Raw genomic sequence first — 5,803 nt, forward strand, 5'->3', positions numbered from 1 at the left:
AGCTCAGTAGTTGTGGCATGCGGGCTTAGTTGCCCCGCAGGCATGTGGGATCTTAGTTCCCCAACCAGGGATCGAACCCGTGTCCTCTGCACTGGAAGGAGGATTCTTTACCACTGGACCACCAGGGAAGTCCACCAAACAAGTTCATATTTTGCAGTTCAAAGAGTTAGAACTTTAACATGTCGTTCCGGGGATAGAAATCCATCATATTGGCGGGCTTTTTAATTAGCTCATTTGCTTTACATTTTTTTCTTTTTGCTATTACTAATGTCTCAACTTTTTTTTCTTTTTTTTTTTTTTGGTGGTACGTGGGCCTCTCCCTGTTGTGGCCTCTCCTGTTGCGGAGCACAGGCTCCGGACGCACGGGCTCAGCGGCCATGGTTCACGGGCCCAGCTGCTCCGTGGCATGTGGGATCTTCCCAGACGGGGGCATGAATCCGTGTCTCCTGCATCGGCAGGCGAATTCTCAACCACTGCGCCACCAGGGAAGCCCTAATGTCTGAAATTTTTGAACACATCTATGATTATTTTCTTAAAGTAAATTCTTAGAAGTGGAATTTCTAGGATAAAGACTGTGTCAGTCAAAGTTAGGCCATGAAAAGAGAAAGCATAGGTATTGCAAACAGAGGGGATTTAATATAGGGAATTAATTACATAGGTGTTAAGAAGATGAAAAGCAAAAAGATGCTGAGATAACTCAGAGATTAATAACTGCAGGAAGCAGTTACCATCCCCAGGACTTGGGGAACCAAAGGAAAGAGTTGATGTTGCTAGAACTCAGGAGTGTGGAGGAGGAGCCCCCCTAAAGCTCGTGCTTAGACTCCTACAGGAGACATTGCAATGTCAGTGCTTGGAACTCTCGAGGGAGCACTGACAACTGGTGCTCAGACATCTAAGAGGAGGGCCCACAAGTGATCTCTGATGGAGCACCACGTATCTGATGCTTAGACTTCTGGTGCTACTCCAGAGGGTACAAATGGCATGGCTGCTGCTGGTGGGGTACAGACCTCAGGTGGAAGCCAAAAGACAGTCCTTTCTCTCCTCCTCTCACCTTCCAGTTTCCACTGGTTTTGAGGTCAGGCTTTTCAATTTATATGTGGTCAAACCTATTAATCTTTATTTTTTTATGGATTTGCCTTTGGTTTTATGCTTAGACAGCTCTTCCCCAGGCCAAGATTACATAAATATTTATATTTTCTTTATTCTTCATAGTTTCTATATTTTTAACATGAACTTTTAAAAATTTTAGTCTTTATATGGAATTTATTTGGGGATATATCAATAGTATAAAGTTAGAAATTATTGAACAGTCAATTTTCCTCTATTATTTGGAATGCCATCTTTATCCTTTATTAAATTTATATGCATATACATGTATCTGTGTCTATTTCTGGACAATCTCTTTTATTCCATTAGTCTGTCTGGTCATTACATTTCATTACATTCTCATAAAAATGTAAACTCCATGACAGTCATCTTGGTACCACCAGTGGCTAGCTAGAATGGTGCCTATCAAAAAGTAATTACTCAAGAAATACACATTGAATGATTGAGTGGACTATTTCGGTGCCAGAATCATGTTCTTTTTGTTTTAAACTCAGATTTGTTGAGTATTAATTTACCTATAGTAAAATTTTCCCTTGTTAGTGTCCAGTTTAATGAGTTTGACAAACACATACAGTTGGGGAATCACCATCACAGTCAATGTATAGAACAGTTCCACTACCTCAAAAAAAACTATCATGCTTTTTTAAAATTAATTTTTTAACTTTAAATTATAATTAAAAAAAACTCACATAACATAAAATTCGCCATCTTAACCATTTTTAAGTGTTAAGTATAGTAGTACCATAGTACTAGTGTTAAGTACAGTAGTACTATAGTACTAGTCAGTAGTGTTAAGTATATTTACATGGTTGTGCAATAGATCACCAGGACTTTTACAACTTGCAAAACTGTAACTCTGTATCCATTAAATACAACTCCTTATTCCCTCTCCCTTCAACCCCTGGCTACCACCCTTCTACTTTTTGTTTCTACAAATCTGAAGATTTTAGATGCCTCATATAAATGAGATCACACAGTATTTGTCTTTTTGTGGCTGGCTTATTTCACTTAACATATGTCCTCAAGGTTCATCCGTGTTGTAGCAAATGTCAGAATTTCTTTCCTTTTTCAGGTTGCATAATATTCCATGCTCTCTACCAAGTCCTTTTGTAGTGAATGCCTTCCCCACCTCTCAGTCTTCTGTCTCAGCAGTTCGGCCTTTTCCAGGCTGTTACATAAATGGAATCTGACAGTTTGCAGCCTTTTGAGTCTAGCTTCTCCCACTCAGCATAAGGCATCTGAGGTCCATCCACGTTGTTGTAACTATCAATAGTTCATCTCTTCTTACAGCTGGGTAATACTTCATTGTATGCATGCGTCACAGTTTGTTTATCCATTTCCCAGCTGAAAATAAATCTGGGTTGTTCCCAATTTTAATTATTATGGTTTCATAATGCATTTTTATAGTGAAACCATTCAGTAAGATGCCAAACATATACCAATTGTAGCCAGAACTAGTGGAGAACCAGTCCCTGGAATGTGGAGATAAGATTTCATTCTGGGATTGAGAGCAGGAAGAACTCACTTCTGATGAATGTGGAGAGCATCAGTGATAACAGAAGACTTGTGGGAAACCGCCAGGTCCTGCCAATAAAACTGGGCCAAGTGAGCTCACCGGCAGTGTCCTGAGGAGTAAGGCATTAGGGACATGAGCTCTGAAAACAAGGAGCTCTAGATGTGGCTCTTTCCTCTGATGCTTCCTTGCTGGTGATGGGGCAACCTCCTGGCCTGCTGGAAGCCTTGGTTTTCCATCTGTAAAATGGGAACACAATAGCACATTCCTCATGTGAAGCTGTTAGTGCAGCCACTAGCGCAAAGTAAGTGCTTACTAATTGCTTCTTTTTGTTAGCTATTCTCTTGGGAAAGTGAGGCTGGATCATGAAAAAGAAAGCCACGTATGGATTCATTCAGCTGTGTTTTTTTCTGAAGAAAGAATGTACAAACATGCAGGTGATTACGGTGGTTTTGAAACACGGCTGCAAATTCTTCAACATTCTTCCTTTCAAGACATGAGTCTATATTCTCTCTGCTTGAATCCGGATGGACTTGCAACTGCTTCCACCAATAGAGTGTAGCAGAAGTGATGGCGTGTGACCTCTGAGGCTGAGCCATGAACAGCCACGTGGCTTCTGCCTTGTTAGCTGGGCCTTCTGCTTTTGGAGGCCTGAGCCACCGTTAATTAGGAGCCTGGCTATCCTGACGTCTGAAGCTGCAGGGGTGAGACTGTAACTGAGCAGGACCCCATGGGGCCTTCCCGGGACAGGCCTTCCCTTATATCCTCTGCTTTAGCTCCTCTCTGTGAAGTACCTAGAAAGCAGGATTTGATGCACATTTCCTGACTTGTTTTACAGATGGGAAACCATACCCCCACCTGCTCTCCACCAAATGGAAGATGTTAACAACTTGATCACCATGAGCCCATAGTCCCAGGCCTCCTGGAGCCTAAGGACTGGTAATGTGAACCCCTGTGACACTGTTCCCTCACTATCAACCAGTCAGAGGGTTGTGCACTAGCTGATCACATATCCTCCCTCACCTGGCTTTTTAAAATGCTTTGCCGAAACCCTTCGGACAGCTCGGGGCTTTTTAGGACATGAGCTACCCATCTCCTTGCTTGTCCCTGCAATAAACCTTTCTCTCCTCCAAACTCCAACGTTTCCGTTTGTTTGGACTCACTGTGTGTCAGGCACATGAACTTGTGCTAACAAGACCACATGCAGACCACACAGAAAAAGAAACCCAACAGGCACCTCAGCCCAGGAACCAGACGTGTGAGTAAAGAAGCTTCCAGATGATTCCAGCTCCCAGCCATTTGAGTCATCCCTAGCTTTGGGGACCCCCCACCTGAGGCCCCAGACATTGTGGAGACAACCCATCCCCTCTGTGCCCTGTCCAAATTTTTGACCCACAGAATTTGTATTCACAATAAAATAATGGGGATTTTATGTCACTAAGTTTGAGTTGTTTGGTTACAGCCATAGATATCCGGGACGGTGGTCTAGAAGGGATTTAGGGAAAAAAAAAAAAAAAGGAAGGCAAAGAGGGAAGATTTATCAGTGTTCTGCTAGCAGCTGGTGGAAGCCTCCACCCACCCACTAGAGGAGCCTCACACACGTGGTGGGAGAATTAATCAGGCTTTTCCATGGCCTCAGTGAAACATCCCCCCAAGAATGTGTACCTTTGCTTCCTCTGCTTTTGTGCCTACTGAAAACCAGAGGCTGACTAATTCAGCCATGATGGCCAGGAGTATTCCGGAGCCTGGAGGAGTTACATCAAAGCGGTAAACCAATAGCTCTGCGTTCTGGTTCATACAACAGTCTCTTATGACGTCATATGTGTGAATTCCTTAAGCCCAAAGCTTCTGGACCTCCTTGGCGGCACAGTGGAAAGTCACGGGCTGAGGCTCTGGGTCTAAATCCCAGCTCAGTTACCGTACCACCTTGGCAAGGTGCTTGGCCTCTGTGAGTCTCAGTTTCCCTGTCAGTAAAATTGAGTCAAGAATGTCCTTTTCGGGCTTCCCTGGTGGCGCAGTGGTTGAGAGTCCGCCTGCCGATGTAGGGGACACGGGTTCGTGCCCCAGTCCGGGAAGTTGCACTATAGTATAAAAAAAAAAACGAAAAGACAACCTACAGAATGGGAGAAAATATTTGCAAATGATTCAACTGACAAGGGCTGAATCTCCAAAATAGTATTTCTTAATTTCTCTCCCCACACCTCCTAAAAAGCTTGAGGGCAAGTTCTAGACACAGTGATTCCTCCTAACTCCCCCTCCCCCTCTCCAGGCATTAATCCTCAGAAAACCTGGCCATGGGAGCCCGGCTTGCTCCTCTCTGACCCCTCCACCTCCGGCTACAGTGCTGTCCACACAAGTGGAAACTCTTGGCCTGGCTGTTGGAGCCAGGCTGGCTTCCTCGGTGGACCCGGAGATGTGTCTTGACTCTGCTCCTAACCCCACAGGCTCCGACTTGAGAGGCTGAGGTAGAATCAGATAGGAGACGACAGAGAACACATGGCTGAGATGACAGAGTATATAGTCCCTGAAGGTAAGCAGCCCTGTCCCATCAATTGGTAGGATGGGAGAGAAGACGGGGCTTGGGAAATTACAGCCCCATCAGGCTGCCATCATCTCTTGCCTCTCATGAAAGTGACCAACAGCCCTTCGACTCTCATTTTAAAGATCAAATGGGAGGAAGGATGACTCCATCAGATTTCAGCCCAGGCCGCTGGCAGCCCCAAATGCCAGCGAGTGTGATGGATTGAGTGCCTGAAACACAGAAAGAAAACATGAATCTCCATATATCACTGGAAGACGCCAGTCAGATCCAAGGAGGCACGTGGTCCCTGCATCTTCCGGCCTCAAGACAGATCCTTGTGCTCTCTGGGGGTCCAGGCCCAGGCTCTGGAACATCAGTTGCAGGAGAGCAGGGGACCAAATCCATTTTGTTCAGCACACATTAGGCACTCAGTAAATATTAGTTGAATGAGTGAATGAACGAACAAACACTTGTTCTGTCTTTCTAGCTATGAGGTTTTGATCAAGTCACTTTGCACAAATCAAATGGCCTGTCTTGGCCTCAGTTTCCTCATCTGTAAAATGGAACCAGGAATATCTACCTCTCCAGGTTGTTGTGAAGATGAAATGACATCGTACAAAGAAAGCACAGTGGCTGGCATCCAGTACAAGGTGCCCAGGCAA

The sequence above is a fragment of the Lagenorhynchus albirostris genome, chromosome 1, assembly GCF_949774975.1.
Source record: "Lagenorhynchus albirostris chromosome 1, mLagAlb1.1, whole genome shotgun sequence".
NCBI lineage: Eukaryota > Metazoa > Chordata > Mammalia > Artiodactyla > Delphinidae > Lagenorhynchus > Lagenorhynchus albirostris.